Raw genomic sequence first — 21,413 nt, forward strand, 5'->3', positions numbered from 1 at the left:
ATTATATGACACCCGTATTTAGTTCAACAAGGAATTGTATCAATGTTTTATAGGCTTACTGTTACTTAATATGAACTTTGCAGTAGGAAAGACGTTGGCATATTTAAAGTAAAATACTAGCCTTAAAGTATATTTTGCTTAAGATATAGAATATTTTATGTCGTACATATTGCATACAGGACATATGCCTACTATGCTAAAGAAATCGTGTAGTACTAGCGAATAAAAACAGGACACCATAAACACCGGCTTCTTGATTAAAGAGTAAAATTTCATTTTCCGTAAGATTAATTGTGCACATGAATCGGATTGCAGCTTTCAGCTTTTTGCTTCTTCTCTTTCGATAACTGTATAAACGATATATCCAGTGTATGGAACAAGTATGTTTTGAAGAAAATAAGTTCACGTTTCAATATAAATATGACGACACTTTATTTCCGAATGAAAGAATTCCCAAGCAATGCCGACGGCGGACAAAATATAATGTCCTATTTAAAAACATAAACGTTTCGTTTCAGAAAGTCCTACTTCAAGTACTAACGGGTCGTTAGGATACAATGGAACAGCCCATGTATTGCCTGAAAAGACCTACCGGAAAAACGCTGCTGTTCTGGACTCTCTTGTAGGTGCAATCTTTGGGGACACAATTGTAAATGTGTTAACCGCCTGTGGGGCTAAAGGTGCTTATTGTAAGTCGCCCGAAAAAAATAATGTTTCCTTTGCTTTTTTCTTATCTGTAAAATAAAGATTCGCATTGCCATTGGAATTGTGTTCATTGTTTCTTAACAATTCTACACGATCCACTTCCCATTGTACATCACATTTACGAAATTTTGAAATCTATAGCAAATATTTGGCCGGCTATCTATGTTAGTAAAGCACTAGTCTTTCATATCTAATCCCCGGACCGGTAATATTACTAATGTGTTTAAGAAATCTTGTCCACGGTCATCTCTCTTCCTCTGATAAAAGTATGGAAGTCGTCAGTTACTTAAAACTATGTGGACGTAATACTGTTAAAGTTCACGTGCCGCGATTTAAAAAAACAACAACGTAAAACCTATTTATTTATCGATTTAGTGCAAAATCAAACTATTTCGCACCACACTTCAAATCATTAACGGTGTTATTAGCGAGAACGAAGAAGACAAAGTCGCGATTTTTCACACATTCCGATCTTCTCGCCATTTTCATTCAAACCGGAAGTGACGTCACTTTTTTCCATTGTTCATGCTCTCAATAACGAACCGGCGGTATATGGCTTCGGATGTTTTATCTCTCGAAACTTAAGTTAGAAAAATTGATTGGAAATGGAAGATGATGGTGATTATAATGAGTTTTCCGTTCAACCGTACATGTATGAGCCAGAATTTAGCGACAGTCAGTCAGATTTTTCTGACTCGGACAGCGAGGTAAATTTTGTCGATGCTCAAGACGACCATCGTGTTGGGAATACGGATTGGTAAATATATAACTGTGTTTCATGCACGTGTCGGGAAAAAAAACAATAACAAAACAACAAAAATAGTTATTTTATTATTATTCTACAGTACAAGCTTGTTGAATATGACTAGGTTACACAAACCACTGGTTAATAATACAAAATTAGAACGGATACTTTAACCAGGTCTGATTAGAGAGGACTGTTGATATTTCGAATTACATGAATTTAAATTTAAAACACTGTTTCTATAGTATTAATAATAAAAGTGTTTTAGTGTGAACATTTATAATAATTTATTGATATATACAACTTCCGTTATAATCACATGATAATCAATACAATAGCATGGTGTAGGTCCAAGTGGGCAGAGTGGGACATTGGTGGGACATGGAGCTGCACCCCTTGGTTAGCTAAGCTGTAACACTGGTCTGATAGTATTACATTTTATGAATGTTTGTTGATATAATTGGGCTTGGGCTAATCTCTTATCTGAAAACATACTGTGTCTGCAATAATCAACTGTGATATATCCACAGATAAGACACAATTAAACAGTCAAATAGCCATTAACTCATAAAACACCAATGGCAGCTCAGTATGGACTAACACACAACATTGGTAACTGGTGTAAATTTGACTGGTAGCCATGGAAATTCTTGAAAAATAAGAAATTAAAAAATCAATCATAATATCTATGTATATTTTGTTTTCTGAGGCTATTAAAAACTGGACATTCGAGTAAAAAATAGAACTCATCTTCGAGAACGTTACAGTGTTCACATAAAAACCGCTTGAGAAGTTGAAATATTGGTCTTAATTTAACATGTGAGATGTTAATCTAGGTATGAGTTAAACAAATAGACGAAAATAAGGCATTTTAAAGGACTTTGCCTTTGTACAATTGGTACAATTTTATACTTTTATTTCATTCAATCATTTCTCACACCTGTCGCCAAAGTGTTTTGTTTCTTTTTTTAAAAACTTTTCCATTTCTCATCTCAAATTGTTGATGTAAAATGATTATGCTAGGTGAGATGTTAATCTAAATATGAATTAAAAAAACTGGATGAAAATGTTCATTTTAAAGGATTTGAGCCTGTACAATATTGGTACAATTTTAAGCTCTTTTACCCTATTGTACACGCTTGCTGTCAAACGTGTTTTGGTTCTTTGTGAAAAACTTTGACATTTTTCATCTCAAATTGATGAAGAAAGATTTGTATGCTAGGTAATATGTTGATAAAGGTATGATTTAAAAAAAACTGGATGAAAGTATGCATTTTAAGGGATTATAATCTGGTACAATGTTGGTACAATTTTAATATTCTTTTATGGATGAACCAGTTTTTATGTACATACACGCCGTCAAACGTGTTTTGGATATTTTTGAAACATTTTGTCATATTTCATCTCAAATTGATGAAGTAAGATGTTTATGCTAGGTGGGATGTTAATCTAGGTATGAATTAAACAACTGTATGAAAATATTCATTTTAAAGGATTTTGGCCATGTTTAATGTCGGTACAATTTTAAGCTCTTTTACCCTATTGTACACACCTGCCGTCAAACGTGTTTTACTTTTATAAAGCATTTCATCTTGTCTATAACATACTTTTACAAACAAGTATATAAGAATCTAAAACATTTACAACAAAGGTTTCCCTTAATTGGACATCACAATGACAATTAAAGAATGAATTCGCCGGCCGCGGCCACTGATCACACAATTAAAATCAATCAACAACGTAAACTGATAATTGAAGTTAGGATCCCTTCTTTCAACTTATTCCCAAGATTAAAGAAAAAACAAACAAAACATCTTTTACAGTGTGCTAATTGATCTGACAATTAACACGCGCGTAAAATGTTTTTTTTCTTTAGCGAAATCCTAGTCCAGGAAACAGGTAATTACAAACAAAACTTTAATAACCTTTAACTTATGAATTAGATCTTAATAAAATTTTTTTAGAGAATTGAAAACCCTACACAATCAAAATAAAAATAAGTCAGACTGAAACCGTTTTTGGATCGAACGATCAAAGCATTTATTATACTGTACTGTTGTTTTTATCAGAAACCTAGATCTATGTGTCCACACACATATATATATATATATATATATATATATATATATATATATATATATATATATATATATATATATATATCCGTTTTTAAATAACATTATTTTATAAAGTTTTATATGTTAGAAATAAAAATGTATACAAGGATATTTTATCAGCAAAAGCTTGTCAAATAAACTATTCGACCGCATTATCGCCGCGATTTGGAAATTCTTACAGCGCTATTACTTTAACCATTGCGGCATTATACATTCTTACTCTAGCTAAATATAATCGAGATTTTATTAAAGAATAATGACTAATGTTTCTATGAAACTGTATTGTATAAAAATCGGATCATTATTGCCCAAGTTACAGCCACCTTTCTAATGCGCCGTAACATTTCCGCATAACTTTGCTCGATAATCGTAGCCATTGCTACTGACGCGTCGCTATCTGATCGGTTTCTTGACCACGTGACCCCGCCGCGAGATATAACGATAAAGCGCGAAGTTTCCAATCTGTGTATTTTATTGGTCTTTGTTGATCGGCGTATACTTTGTTTTAAGGTTACGCATCTAGTTGTATGAACCAATGGCCGTGGTTTGAAAATAATGTAGGAGAGACTGTCCGGGTTTGTACAAATAATGAAGGAGCGAGTGTCCGGGTTGTTATAATTAGCACAATAACGTAGGAGCGAACGTCCGCCATGTCAACTTTAGCAAAAGAGCGAGTGTCCGTGGGAGCGATTGTCCGGATACCTATTTCAGAGAAATGCAAATTATTGAAACAAGTCCAAATCTTTTTTTTTATACTTTCAATATTTTTGGTTAGTTAGCTGTAGCCTTATTTATTTATCAAATGAAATGTATTTGTTCTTTTTTTTTATAGCTGTTCCATTGATTTACCTATTTGTCTGTTATAATAAGAGAAGGGTTGTAATTTATTGTTTGTTAATAAGCTATTAATACATACACGTATAATATATATTATTAATCCATATCTTACGAGTTACATCATCCTTGGCAAAACCGAAAAGTCTCTTGTTTTCTTTTTCCGCATTCTTTGCACCTACACGAACAAACTGATCCATGTCGAATAAAGATTGTCATGCAAAAAAAAAACACAGAAAAATCACACGTTTTAAATAAAACTTGTATACAAAGAACTATATTTACATAACACGATGTTAAGTATCAAAGTTGATGTTAAGTGCGAAGTGTTCACGCTTCGATCCTTAATACCAATGGACGAGTTTCGGTGTCATGCGCGTTGTGTAAAAGTGAAGTCACAACCAAAATAGGTGGCGGAAATACCCGAGCGGTTTAAGGAAAACAAGATCATCGTTTTTTAGTATCATCATATGATTCCACTCGTTTTAGAATAAACATATGTATAAAATAGCATTTTTCGTTATAACAGGTTAATATGTGTGTTATTAACAATTGTGTTCACTTTTTTCTTATCGAGATATTTCATTATTTGAAACGATAACAAATGATTTACGAATTAATACAGTAAAACTTGTGTTTCTGACATATAATGCTGTTTTAATTGATGTTTCAGTGGTTTGTATCGCACTTTTTAGTTTGTCCCCGTGAAATACAACGTCATACAATAACATTGTGCGATGCATGCCAATGGACCATCACAGCCAAGTGATTTTCCCTAAAATTATACAAAAATTGATCGATTTCTGTAAACACTCTTGTAATGTCAACAATAACCCTTTATTTTATGTAGGAATCACATGCATTTCTTGACGAGTTGATAAATTAAGAATAGTTTACGTTCGTTAAACGTTTAAAACATATTCTCAGACAAATGTTGTTCGCAAGACTATTATTATGTTCTTGTTATGAAAATCGGATTCCAAATGAATGAAATGGTAATAACAAATAAATAAATACTACATTACACCTTATTTGGAAGAAATGAATCAAATCGACTAATGCGAAAAAGTATTCTCAGAATGACTTTGCAAAATAAATAAACATAAATTGTAGTCTTTCATGTAACACCATTTGCGCTGTGGAATGCTTTTTTAGGAGCAGCTTTAGTGTCTATTAACAATATGCATTGGAATCATGTTACGTTTTCTTAAATATATTCCTTCTTTCCATATTCTGTGTTTGCACAGATATTTGATTTCAATTGGTTTAAAGCTGCTTAATTTTACAAATCGTATCGTGATCTGATGCTATTAAAGGTCATACTACCCTGTCATCTGATTATATATTTTAGAGAAGGTTAATGGCAAAGCATTGTGTTTATAAATCAAGTGATGGATTATAAAACATATTTGAAACATATTATGCCTTTACGGAACTCCCACATTCCACCTTTTTTCTTTAAACATCAAGTCGAAACAAAATAGAACTTACCAAGTAACGCAAGTTTGTATCCTACATTACGACACAAGTTGAAATTTATTTTTCCTTATTAAAATGGTCATCAAAACCGATTATGTCGGGAAAAATACACGAAATAAAAATGAAGGTACGCATTTTCGCATGCTGATCAACATTTGCACATTTTCAAATGTTGTACTGGGTTTAGATGAAACAACACATAGTAAAACTATTTATAACAGGCAGGTGTAAATAGTACCTAACTGTTTTTTTTATATGTGTGTAAACATCTCTTTTGAAAACATCCTAGTACATTAGTATAACAGTTGATTTCTGGAAAAGATGTGTATACATATAAAACGTTAAACGTTTGCCATCAAAGTGCGAGTGTTTATTTTTAAGGTAAATTGTAGCTCGACAAAATGTTAAATGTGCAAAGATTGATTAACTATAGACGTAAATTCGAAATTGGTTTACGCATACGTTTTATAGTGGTATTTTTGATATACTGACTATGTTACTGACCATTCAATCGCTTACTGTTTTCATGCTTAAAGTTTAATCATGTATTATGTGACTTATAGACCCGTTTGGGCCGGGTGCATGCCTTTTTGTAATTGTCTGTTATTATTCTATATAAGTTTGCACATGTCACTTTAATAAAATATTTACTTACTAACTTTACTAACTTCAGCCATTCGCCCCTTAACTTACTCTTTTACGACTAGATTGTTAACATTGATAATACGTACTCACGACAAATTTTCCTTGATAAACTATTCGTTTTCGAGCATATTGTATTCTGGCTAATAAATGATGCCAGCTGGTTCATAATACACACATGATTGCTATTGTCATCCGGTGCGTATGTGATAAATTAAACGAATAATGCGCAATGAAAGCTGATTCGACATTTGCCTGAGCAAATTAAAAAAATCATATTGTATTTGATTTCAATATAATGGTATCTTAACTCGTTTTCGCCAAGTATATTAGAATCAATCAGTTTTCAAAAGCAATACTCATTGTGTGCATTTGGCAGTCATACATATCTATAAATATGTTATAACACGGTGGATGTAAACGTTGAAATAGTATAACAACGTAAATTATTTCAGGACAATACGGCAGTTACGGTTTCTGAAATATGTAACATAGTTTCAATAAAACCGAAAATTTGCAGCAGTAAAATAAGAAGAATGGTAAACTCTCTTATCAAAATAAGACCAGATTCATCTTATTATGAATTGCCATGAAATTGACAATATTTCACCATTAACAACACTTTTTTGGGGTTAATGTGCATCGCCACTTTTTATTTTTTGAACGAAAACAAAAAATAACACCTATGATACTCCGCCCTATCAGTATAGTTTATTAAATTAAAGAAACACGTAACAGTGTTGACATTCACTTTATAAAAAAAAACAAAGAAACTTTCAAAATACAACGACATTTTACCATTTGTATATTTGTGTTGTTTTGAAAACATATTTTTAATTAAAATAATTCACCAAATATTAGTTTTATATGTATATTTATTTACGTATTTGCGAAGAAAGTGCCAACACACAAAAACAGTGTGTAACAATGTCAACACTTACAACAATACGGAAGCTTATCATCAATCAAAAATACATGAATCTTTCTAAAACGTAATTAAAATCAATACTCTACCTTTTAAGTAAACCATTCAAATGCATGGCACGTCACTGTGTTAAGGCGCTGACTCAAGATTTCAATTATGTATGTTAAGTTTTTTGTTGCGTGTATAATTATACAGACTTTAATTGTAAAAATACACATTCTGTGTTTTATTACAGGTTGACTAAAAACGGTTTTAATATCATTAAGCTAATGCTGTGTTGATGTCCCTGTCAATCAAATTTCAAAATTGGCAATATTTCATTGCGTGATGTTTACACCGGCTCGAACAAACAGCACGTAATTCAATACTTTATGCATATGTGTACTGTGATTAATACCACAGTCTTGAGCCCCATTCTGATTTACATTTTTAGAAGTGTGTGCAAGTCAAAGAGGTTAAACATACAGATATCTCTATCCTAATATAATCATAGTTCCATCTATGTGCATTATTAATCTCTGAATAAGCGTTCGTCGTACAGTGATTACTGTACATGTAGGGAACGCTTCGTATGTCTCCTGTTGACTATTGATATATCGGAGGTTTCATTGAAATGATGTGGGTTTAAATCATATTATATGTGTTTATAATAGTATGCTGTGTGTTTGCCATAGTATGCTGTGTGTTTGTGATGTTATGCTGTGTGTTTGTGATGGTATGTTATGTGCTTGTGATGATATGCTGTGTGTTTATGATGATATGCTGTGTGTTTGCCATAGTCTGCTGTGTGTCTGTCATGGTATGTTGTGTGTTTGTCATGGCATGCTGTGTGTTTGACATGGTATGCTGTGTGTTTGTGATGGTGCGCTGTGTGTTTGTGAAGGTATGCTGTGAGTTTCATTGAAATGATGTGGGTTTAAATCATATGATATGTGCTTATAACAGTATGCTTTGTTCTTGTCATAGTATGATGTGCGTATATGATGGTATGCTGTGTGTTTGTGATTGTATGCTGTGTGTATGCAATGGTGTGCTGTGATTTGTCATGGTGTGTTAGGTGTCTGTCATGGTATGCTGTGTGTTTGTCATAGTATGCTGTGTTTTCGTCATGGTATGCTGCGTGTCTGTCACGGTATGTTGTGTGTTTATCGTGGTATGTTGTGTGGTTGTTGTACTATCATGTGGGTTTATCTTAACCAACATGTGCAAACCATTTTTTCTCAATACCATAACTCGCACGTATCTTTCAATCCGTTTTTTCTTAATGATTGTATGTGTTTGATCAAACACTCTTGGTAGTTATATGTTTCCACGTACACCTGATTTATTGAAGAAACTGACAGAATTTCTCAATAACGGCATGAATTTGTTGATTGAAGACGCTGTCCCGTTAATAATCACTGCTAAGAAAATAATGTAAAATGAAAGAATAACATATTCAAGTACAGTATTTGCTTTCGGTAGGGGCCGCCGGAATAATAAGTGTGATAAAAGTTGGTATAAATGAATACTCGAAGAGGCGTAATTATGATGGTACCGTGGCAAAATAAAATCTGATGTATTATGTGTCTGAGTATAATAGCACATATTCATGGCAAACATGTATGTGTCAGAATACAAACAACTACAATAATCAAAGCAAATTACCACAAAATGTATGATGCTATTACCAGATTTTGATATCCAATAAAAGACAGTTGTATTACAATATCACAATGTTACTTATATGTATATATATAGGCGTGAAAAAAACACATCCAATATAAAACGAACTATAATCACAAACAAATAATCGAAAACGAGCTTTCATATTTGGCTGACGGATAGTCTATTTCATGGAATCAACCTCGCAAGCAATCTTTGTTAAAGTCAAACCCATGATTGTAAACGAAAATAACTATTAATAGATTTAAACATTTCCATTTGCATTAGACTCTGAAATAAATTTGGGTCGAGCTCAGAGAAAACCCGTTTTTATGCATGCGGGTAAAGGGTAGTTTCAGATAAGCTCAGCCTAATCATAGACGTCACTTTCCGCCTAGCCTGGCTTTTTGTTTAGAAGTGATTTCCATTAAACGAACAATAACATGATTAGTCTGTGAAATATGCACACTATATATGGGATGGTATTGTATAGAGATTCATTAAAACCGGTTTTCCCAGAGCGCTACTGATTTTTATTCCAAAAATAGTCTGATAGAGTTATTCAAATGTTTTGTATGTGTACAATAGTAATATTGTATCAGCTGTTACGTTGCGATTGAATAGTCGACTTATCAATGAACAGTATCCGTGTGTTGAAGCAAGTTTTAACAAATGAATATATAATGGTTTCTACTATAATCCATCTTTAATTTAATCATGTTCCTTATAATATTTGCGAACGTTTACCAAAGCAAAAAAGAATTATAACGAGCAATCTAGTAGCAAATACTTTTTAAAATTAAGTTCAACATAATCGAAACAAATGATTAGGAATAAAAAGAAAGTCTCAATTTGTCATTAGCAATCGATTTATCGGTGTATATACATGTCGAATCAGCTCTGTTCAGTAAGAGAATTGAGAGTATCGTTAAAGGGGCCTTTTTAAGTATTGGTAAATTGACAAAATAAAAACAAATGTTTAAGATTCGCAAATGTTCGTTGTAGTTAAGATTTGTGTGAGTAAACAGTAATACTCAATATTTACCATGCTCTAAAATAACCGCTATATGCATCGTTTGTCGATTTAAAAACCTGAAAATTATAACGCGTTACAATGCGAAGAATAAATCCTTCAATACGTCTGAATTCGGTTACAAAATTTCACGTTGCGTGAAGCATAATCGTATAAATAAATAAAATACAAATAGAATTATTGAACAAGAATACACTCTTATTAAAAATAATAATTCTGATGTAGTTCACATTGCCATAAGCAGCATAAAATTATTTCTTCCATGCAGAAGTTGAAATTCTTAAGTAAAATTGTTTTAAAAAGTTATTCGAAAATAATCACCACTTACGGTTCCCAAAGAGTCACGTGATCCTACACCCAGGCTATGCTTAACAGGAAGGCAAGAAAGTCGGGGAGGAATTTAAATTAACCGTACTCAATCATGCCATTAGGCATATTCTAAGTTTTATTAGGACGAAAACAAAACCATTACTGTATTTATTCCATTAAGCTCCAATAACGATTGCCATGAATGCTCGAACTTAATATTCCAATTTTTCACATGCAAGCAAGCAATATATTTAAGATTCAATTTGGTTACCAAAGCATATACAGTATTATTGTAATGCTCTCGGAAAAGGAGAATACTTAAATAAGGATATTTCTGTCTGCATGAATTTAAAATGCTATTTTAACATTCAGTGGATGATGCAGCGAGTCTCACCGATAATTGATCTTTCTAAACATCAGTCTGTCGTTTCGACTGTGTTGAATCTTTTCTTAATTAGATCGTATTTTGTCGCTTTAAAATCTTTTTTTCTAAGAAAGAATGTTGATGTGAAAAAAAGTGTACATTCGTAAAAGTTAGTTTGTACACTGGACATGTTTACCGGCGGGGAAATTGTCATTGATTTATTAGAGTGTTCATAAGCCACAGGCACAATTGTTTGTTCTGCAACAAATACGAGTAAGCGTGTGTGTTTAGGCGTGTCCTTTGCACTAATGCGTTTTATTAGATTGAACATTATTTGATTGATTACATTTTGATTCATTGTATTAATATTCCTTGTTCAAATTTATTTTTTTGGCGAAGATTTCTTTTAAAAACATGTTGACATTATATTCATATATACTTGCTTTATGTTTGGAATCAAAGAAAGACAAGAGCCCGACTGTCAACTTCAATCAACTGAACTGAACATTCAATATATTGACTCACCAACTATGTATGTAGACTAGGAGAATAAACAACAATGCAGTCGCGACTCAAACTGTAAATCCTAATCTGGTGCATTTAATCATTCAACCACAGAACGTTCCAGTGTTGTTAGTGTTACGAAGCATTGAACACGATAACGCCACTAAATAGTTTAATCAGTCGAATAATATAATGACCCTTGTCGTAAGTGCACATTGTCAGTATTACTTTGGCGGAGACATTTATCTAATAGGACTAATGTTTACTTAAATCGGTTGAAAAATTGAAAAAAAGTTTGAAATAAAAAAGACGGCGAAACTCACATACACTTCGAATAATAAAGTTCAAGGGTTTGAGTACTAATTAATGTATCAATCGTGAATCTTCCATCAAGCTATTGTCACAGAATTTATTAACAACACTCGGTAATAGGAAAATACATACATGTTCTTGTGTTTCACATAATACACTTGCATTGCACGCATTATTTTAATAAAAGAATGGCGGTCTTTTCTGACATTGTTATAAAGTCTTCTGACATAAAACAAGTGTCGAATTTTATACTTATATATGTATTGTTGGAAGTTTCTAGTTGTAAAAAAACCTTCCTAATTAGCTGCAGTGATATATTTAATAGGACCTTGGAGCCCCCAGACATTTTGATATTTTATTTATCTTATTGGTTTAGGAAGACGGTCAATATTATAAGGCCATTTAGTAAATTGCACTGATAGAAATAAACAGTTGCCATAGGAGTACTTAATATGAAGGTTATGTTTACTGTGATTACAGTATACATTGAAAGAAAGAATTGATGCAAACATATATGTTTTACTGACAGACAAACAGGGCGAAGAAAGGACGCACAGAAAAAAATCATACTTTCAGATTGGTAGACGGACAATTATTGCGACTTATAACTACAACAGATTTTCGTCTTAAATCATACATGCAAATCTTGAAGACAACACATGCATATGAAAGCTATCACTCCACAGTGTTGCATTTCCAATTTCAGTATTGTCTGCTATAATTGTAAATAGTATAGAAACTATAGAGAATATTATGGAGCTTTTATGTCGTGTTATAAGTTGCGTATATATCTATATAAATATGCATTATAAGTTTCAGTTACAAAATATATTTACTTTTAATATAGAACGCAATCCAGTACGCCCATGTTAAGGTAAATTGTGCATTTGAAGAATATTGTTTAATTATTTAAGAATACCAGTTAATCAATAATTAAACATTCTTGCAATTGGGCTATATACACACTACTTACGTTATAGTATCGTCAAATACTTTTCATAACAAGGGGAAATCGCAGTTGTTGTTGCAGTTTTGCACAAAATCAAGACCGTCTACAGATAGGCCTGATTTAACAAGTAGAGTACCATATTCAAATACAATATATCTTTTCCGTAGAAACCTTCGGAAAAAATATTTGACATAAGTTGGGGTTATGATTATTCGCAGAAGCGGAAAAAATGATTAAATACCTTTAAGAAACACTTAAACACATAAAAGGAAAAACGCTTTCGATCACGGTTGAAAAATTCATCCCCAAATTGAGCAATTTTCATTTAATTGAGATGCTTAAAAGCAGACATTACTGCGATATTGACCAAATAAAGAGTTACTCGCAATCTTTTTCTGTGATCAATTTAAAATTATTTTGCCCGTCCACTGTTTATGTGTTTAGGTGTTTATACTTTATGTGTGTTCATATTCTGATTCAAATGTAAGGACACACGAGCAAAGGCAGATATTCAAAACGGAATCACACTTTTCAGCATATTTCGACGCACATGAAAGCAACATTCATAGTGAACATGAATGTGAACAACTTAAAACTTTCCAGAAAAGTCAGAATCTGTTTTTGGGGTGGGGTTATTGTTTCTCGTTTTGTCATTTTCGGCTAAGGTACTACTTAAAATAACCCACAGGAACGCTTACGTATATAATACGCCCGGAATACAGGAAATATACCTTTTTGCGTATTTAATGTATCCGGGGTACATTTTAGTATACTTAAAAGTAAACGGGGTACTTTTAAGTAACGCTTAAGCCGACAACGACCAATTAATCGTTATTGTTTATTTACTATGAGTCCGTAAACGCTCATCTATTTGTGTGCAAAGTAAAATAAAATACCCTACGTGTAATACGCAACATACACAACACCTTAATTTACTACGAATCTGGCAAAGTAAAATATAAGCCTCACACTTTCTACTATATACCATCTAGAACAGCTTTTGCGCAACGCTCCCAAAACTGTCCGATATTATATTAAAATCGAGAATTGCTCAGTTTATAAAAATTACATAATTATCAATTTTCCAGAAAATATCCTGAAATCCTGAAGAACTGGCGAAAACAACAACAAGACTGCATAATCACTCGCTTTTTGTTAAAATGAGTATATTTCGCTTCCTTTTTCGTTAACTGAATGAACGATCTAGTTTATGACATCCAGAGAGAAATCAGCATTGATGATTACAATATTACATTATATGTACATTACAATAATCGTAATTTGAAATATAAATATAACGAAACTCACGTTTAAAAATCACACAATTACAGAGAAATGCCGACTGCGGGAAAACCATAGTGACCCAATTAACAACAGAACTGTGCGTTTTAGAAAGTCCTACGCCAAGTACAGACGAGGCGTTTGTAGACAATGGAACTGCCAATGCATTGCGTGCACCCACCGACCGAAGAAACGCTGCTGTTCATAACCCTCTTGCCGATGTTATATTTTGGAACACAATAGTTAATGTGTTAGCTGCCCCTGGTCTGAAGGTGCTTATTTCAACCGCCCAAAAGAAAATCATATATTCTTTAATTTTCTAAACTGTATAATAAAGATGCGCGTTTTCGCGAATTGTTTTCATTGTGTCTTACCAATCTTGAACGGTAATGTTCCAATTGTACAACAAATTTAAGCAATTTTAAAATCTATAGCAAATATCTGGCCGTCTATCTATGTTAGTAAAGCTCGAGACATAATAGGTTTAATTCCTGGCCCGGCAATATAACTGATATGTACATTGTTTACGAAATCCTTTCGACGGGTATTCTCACTTCCTCTGATTCGAAGTATGGTAGTCGTCAGCTACTTGCAACAGTTACTATGTGGACATCAAACTGTCACACCATCTTGTTAAAAAAGTGGCATTTTGTTCATTGACCGCCATATTATGACTAAAATACCTTTGCGCTGCAAAAATGCTGGAAACCGAATTAGATATTGTATAATTTATGTATAATAAAAGTATGTTTTTTGCCGTACCTCATGCAAACTTAAATTACTGCTCAAATAATGTTTAAACACAAATTCATACACGGTTTATTGGGATAAAATCATGCGCCATAGTCTATACATTTTCAATTTATTGTAATGTTGGGAAAATTTGTATTTTGTTTATTAAAATACAGTTTTAACTTAAGAAACAATCCATAAAAATAAAATACGTTCATACTTAAAGACGAAATCCCTTCCAAATAATGAGTTCATATTTGTTTGCTTAAAAAAATGTGTTCATAATGATTCTATAATGACATGTAAATATTCGCGTACTTGCAAATAACGTTATTTGTTTTTCCGTATAAATGCAGTAAAACGTTGTTTGTGTTTCTGACATTTACTGCTGTTTTCTCGTTAAAATTTTCACAATGAATACGGTTTTTAATGCTCGTGGTGTTTCGGTTGTTTGTATCGCATGATTTAATTTTTCCTCTTGAAATAAAACGTAATACAATAAACTAACTTGTGCGATACATGACAACGGACCTTTACAGCCAAGTGATTTAACCTAAATGTAAAGCAAATATTGATCGATTTCTGAAAACACTCTTGTAATATCAGTCATAACATTTTATTTTATGTAGCAATCACATGCATTTCTTCACGAGTTGACATATTAAGAATAGTGTACTTTCGTAAAACCAACTTTACACAACAGATGTTCGCAAGAATATTATTATTTTATCGTTATGAAAATCGGATTCGAAATGAATTACATGATACTTAAAATTAATATTATATTACACCTTATTTGGAAGATAGGAGTTATATCCACTGATGCGAAAAAAGTTTTTTTTATAAAAAATTGGCGACATAAATTAACATCAATTGGAGTCTTGCATGTAACACTATTTCCGTTGTGAATGAGCAGCTTTATTTATTATAAGCGATATGCATTGGAATCATGCTAAGTTTTCTAGAATATATCCGTTCTTTTCATATTCTGTGTTTGCACTGATAATTGATGTCCTTTTGTTTTAAGCTACTTAACTATACAAATCGTTTTGTTATCGGATGCTAATAAAGGTCATACTACCCTGTCATATAATTATATACCTTAGAGAAAGTGAATGACAAACCTTATTGTTTTTGAATCAAGTGATGAATTCTAAAACATATTTGACACATACTTTGTCTTTTTGGAACTCCCACATGCCACTTTTTACTTTACTTTAAACACAAAGACGAAACACAAAGAACCCTAATACCAATGAACGCAAGTTCATATCCTACATTACGCACGAGACAAGTTAAAAAGTTATTTTTCCTAATTAAAGATGGTTACCAATACCGATTATGTCGAGAAAATACACGAAATAAAAACAACGGTACGCATGTTTGCATGGTGATCAATACATTTGTAAGTTTACGAATTTTGTTCTGGGTTGAGATAAAACAATACAACAAACTGTTACAAACATTGATAACAAAAAGATGTCAACAGTTCCTTGTTTATTTTTCGTGTTAACATATCTTTTATATGAAAACATCCTAGTTCTTTAGTATTACGGTTGATTACTGGCAGCGATGTGTAAAAATATATATAGGATCTGGCATGATTTGTCATATCATACGATATGTTATTAAACGAGTTCAGGAATGTTGTGAGTAAGCGAGCCTTTGGCAAGCTTACTAACTAATTTCCTGGACGAGTTTAATAAAATATGGTATGATATGACAACGAGTGTAAGATCTTTTTTATCACATGCTTTAAAATGAGCACATTAAAAAATATTTACGCAAACATAATGATTAATCCTGAATGTTCTTTACATTTCGTGACGTCATTTTACGTTGCAACGTTATTTCAGCAAAATAATAAAATGCGATTGGCCAATAAACGAAAACTAAGCCAGTGAACACGCTTAACAATGTTGACTAACACATGTGCAATAAAAAAAATATGTAATGATTGTTTTACATTGGAAACAGGGTATAGCAGGTGATAAAAAACGTTTAACGACTGTGCGACTGTTTATATGTTTACGGCAAATAATAGCTCGACAAAATGTTAAAAAGATTCTCTGGATTTACAATAGACACAATTTCAAAATTGGTTCACGCATACATTGTATAGTGATATTTTTAGCGAAGTGTCTTTTACCTTACTCTTTTACGCCTAGATTGTTAACATGTAAAATAAACACATAATATTGTTTAAATTCACGTACAATTCTGAGTAAAACTCAACCCTGCGTGTGGTGGCTTTGGACGCGTGACGGGTGGTTGATTTGGGTTTCCCACTAAAAAGTAATCACAGTGCATATTCGCACCACACGAATGTTGCAAATACGCATTTTGCTTACTTCCTAGTGGATACAAAAATGCAAGTGCAGAGGGGGAGTTTATAAAAGATTTAGAAACGTTTATAATATAACGACATTTTACCGTTTGTATATGTGTGTTGTTAAAACAAATATTCAAACACTTTGCCAAAAACTAGTTTAATATGTTTAACTATGTACGTGATTGCAAAGTGAGTAACAACACATCGAAAAGTCTTACAACATGTGAACACATAACGATTGTGAAACCTTGTCATAAATTAGAAATACACGTATCTATCTTAAACGTACTTAAATCAATATTCTATATTCCAAGTAAACCACTCAAATGCTTGGCGTTCACCATATCAAGGTTGTGCCCCAATAGTCCAGTCATTTTACAGTTTTACCTTAAAAAAATTGCAACATAAATTGTTTTACATTTTTTATTGATCTTATATAGTTATTAAACAAATATGAAAAATCTAGAAAAATCGAAGCAGGGGAAATATGAAAATAATCGAGTTTATATTTCCTATTATATAAATTAAAGAATAGTCACAAATAACCCACCGTATCTAAGCTACTCTTCAATCGGAGGATTTTTCGGATGTTGTAAACGATGACAACAGCGTCGATGAAGGTCGTTGGTGATTTAAATGGGATTCGTGCTTTATTTTTTTTAGAAAAAACAACTTTACAGGTGAGTTTTCGTCATTTACAGGTCATATCTCTTGTGCGACAAGTATGTTAAGCCATTTCAAGTGCAAAAATACAAATGTTACATGTTTTCGCGGTTTAAGATTGAACAAAATTATTTAGTAATATTTCTCGCTTTGAGTGGCATTTTTCTTTCAAACGCACAAAATATAAGTTACATTTATAAAAAAATCAATCATAATCACCACTAAACACACATTTTTGGGTTGAAACGTTGTCCGCGGGAATGCAGCTACTGCATAAAAACTCAAGTACGGAAGCGCTTTTGTGTCAAAATTTCAATTTGACTACTCATTTACTTATTACTTTAAAAGTCTATAGCTACCAATACAACATAAAATACTTATTGTTTTCCTTTCCTTTATATTTCATTTGAATCCAGCAGCTGTGTGACAGATGTTCAGACAATTGACAAAGCATTTGGTGACCAGTCTGTTTTTGTAAGTATTTCCTGGGTTTTGAAATAAATGACAGAAAATTAGCGAATCCAATATATTTTTGCCAATCTAGTTATCCATGCAATCTAAAATGCATACATGAAATTGTCATTAATGGATCATTGTTAAAGCTCATGTTAATTAAGGTTATTGGTCTTTGTCATCCTTCTTTGGGCTTTCATGTTGGACGCTTCATGAATACTTGCATCAGCCAGATTCACTCATGTTTACGGTGACCATTACCAGACATGATAACAAGCATTTTGCTTTCTAACAAAATTGCTCCCATAACAAACATTTCTATTTTTTGTATTATGTATTTCAGACAATAACATATAAGTGATTTACCTGATGTCTTGCGGATAATGTTAGAAATCCTGACATGTGAGTATTATTGTGTCAAAAATGATGAAATTAATATAATTTATAGTTTAACAATATGAAGAAATCTACTATAACTTCTTACCACGCATGCCCTATTTTGAAACTAGAATCAGACCAACATTATACTTATAAATATGGTGTAATACAAGTGTACAGGTTCAAAGTTTATATATTATTAAAAATAAATGCAGTAATGAAAAAAAATCAGTAAGTGTGTAACATAAACCTAACAGTTTTCTCCTCTTTATATTACAGAATGGATATCATGATTTGCTGTATATGTCACCATGCAGTTGAAGACAACCAAGGCTCTAAACTTACAGTAAAAGGATGCAGAGGAATAAATGATGCTAGCTAGAAGAGACAGGATAATGTTCAGGCTGTTCCAGGAAATTTTGTTCACATTGCATGTCGAAAGACGTACACATGCTAATGTTATTGTTCGCGATACAAAAGAAAACCTTAGTCCAAACACAAGATTTGTGAGGTCTAAAGCTGATGTATTGAATTTTCAAGAACATTGTATATTTTGTGGTCATTCTGCTAAATACAATGACAGAAAACGCGGTTTGGATGTTTTTCCAGTAAGGACATTAGAGTTTCAAAAAACTATAATAAAGTTGTGTTCAGCTAGAGGAGATGATTGTGCTGATAAGGTCCGGGGCAGGATAGAATATGTAAATGACCTACCAGCAGTTGATGCAGTTTACCACCAGTCCTGTAACATCAATTTTAGAACATTTAAAGATATGCCAACAAATTTCCGCACTGTTACCGAACCTATGACGATGACATCACCAATACGAGGCAGACCCACGAACGAAGCAGCACATCTAGCTTTTCAACAAGTGATCTCATCATTAAAAGAAAGTGACGGTGAGCAAATAACAGTTACAGATTTAGTTGATCAAATGAAAAATATTTGTGGAGAAAATGCATATGGTGTACAATACACTAAGCAGAAATTAAAGTAACATTTTGTTGATTCAGTTATAATCACAAACATAAATGGGAAAGTAGATGTGGTCACCTTTACAAGAACTGCAGCTTAAATATTACATGACTTCTATTCACAAGGAAAGTTAGATAATGCCGAGGCCCAAAAAAGTGACTCTTAAAAACAGCAGCTAAGTTAATCGCCAATAAGCAGTTTGTGCCTGAAAGCTTATTAATCTTTTTAAGAGAAATATTTTCGGGGAAGGATTCTGATGTAAAATTGTGCTCAATAGGTCAAGACAAGCCATTATGCAAGCTTGTCGACCTAGAACTTTCATAGCTCCATTACAGTTGGGGTTGGCTGTTCAGCTCCATCATCATTTTGCGTCAAGGTATCTCATTGATGTGTTGAATAGCCTTGGATTTTGTGTGTCTTACTCTGAAGTGCAGATGTTCGAGTCAAGTGCAGTTTTTTCAAACAATACAAATATTGAAAACTATCATGAAGACATGTTCATTCAATATGTGGGTGACAATGTTGACCATAATCTACGGACTTTGGATGGACACAATACCTTTCATGGTATGGGTATGATTGCCTGTGTTACACCGGGAAACTTTAGTGACAAGAAGGCGCATTACAACTGAGGATCTCTTGTCAATTGGAGGGATAAATGCGTACACAATGGCTTTTATTCATGCCTACATGTGTTGAAATGAACAATGCAATGCAATCTTTCTGTGAGAAAGAATTTCAGTCCAGTCCACAACATAATAAAGAATTTGGGAAAACTCGCAATGAGAGAGACTACAAGGACACACAAACATTCGTGTCCTTTCTAGAAGAAAGAACCCCATTTCGAAAGGATCCTCTTTTGTACAATATAGAAACTGGTGTCGCCTCCTCAGAAAACGTGAATGTACATAAGGCTAAAAGTGTTGGGGATGGTATTGTCCAGTCTATGATGGGACAAGATGCTTTTGAAATCACATTTAAACGGAACAAAAGGGCGGTTACTCTGGACGCTGCACCGCGGACCAAGACAGATGACGTTGTGAAAGTTGATCCACAATTACTGTTTCAAAGACTATCTACAGCAGCCCAAAGATTTGCTGATGACATTCCGAGTATATTTTCATATGAGCTTTGTGATGTACCATCTGCATTGTTTGATACTACTGGACTCATTCGAAAGAAAGTCTCAAAAGTCCTTACTGGCTGATGCGATATGGAAACTTGGTGACTGTAGTGCATGTGAGGAATCTGACACTGTAAACTTAACTTATGTGCTTGATGGTGGATCTCTTCTTCCTCATTTGCCGTGGAAGTTGGGAATGACATTTGCTTAAATCTATAAAGCCTATATAAGCTACATAGCTGGAAGGTATTCCAATGCAGTGACTGTGTTTGATGGTTATCTGTCAGGACCAACAACAAAAGACACAGCACATATCAGGCGTACGCATGGTGTTGTTGGACCAAAAGTCTACTTTACAAAATGCACTCCATTGGCTTCACGAAAAGAGAAGTTCTTGTCAAACCCAGAAAATAAACAGAATTTCATTTTCATGTTGGGAACAAAATTAGAAGGACACGGATATCGTTGTGTTCACGCTGTCCACGATGCTGATCGGTTGATTGTAGAAACTTCTCTCAAATTAGCGGAAACATCAAATGTAACCATTATTGGTGAATATACGGATTTACTTGTACTTCTGTTACATTTCAATTCACCCAGCAGATCGGTATTCTTCAAGTCAGCAACCAGTGCTACAGCCTCCAAGGGATTGCGAGTTTGGCATATTCAGAAGACAAAACGGGCATTAGGTCTCAGCTGTTCCCATATCCTGCCTGTAATACATGCCCTCACGGGATGTGATACTACCTCACAGATGTATGGCATAAGCAAAGGAGCGGCACTGAAAAGGTTTTTGGGTGATACAGATCTTGTTACACTTGCGGAGACATTCATAGAACAGTCCACTGAAGAAAGCATAGTAAGAAATGGAGAAAAGATACTTGTTAGTCTGTATGGTGGATTGGATGAGGAA

At 33.2% G+C, this 21,413-nt stretch overlaps 1 long non-coding RNA gene across 1 annotated transcript; it reads left to right on the plus strand.

The window, feature by feature from the left end:
- Positions 1-17,983: 17,983 nt before the first annotated feature.
- LOC127852925 (uncharacterized) lies at positions 17,984-19,002 on the plus strand. Its single transcript, XR_008036363.1, has 3 exons — positions 17,984-18,044; positions 18,367-18,425; positions 18,681-19,002. It is a non-coding gene; the product is annotated as an uncharacterized LOC127852925 (long non-coding RNA).
- The last annotated feature ends 2,411 nt before the right edge of the window (positions 19,003-21,413 follow it).

This window comes from Dreissena polymorpha, chromosome 12 (assembly GCF_020536995.1).
Source record: "Dreissena polymorpha isolate Duluth1 chromosome 12, UMN_Dpol_1.0, whole genome shotgun sequence".
NCBI classification, from domain to species: Eukaryota; Metazoa; Mollusca; class Bivalvia; order Myida; family Dreissenidae; genus Dreissena; species Dreissena polymorpha.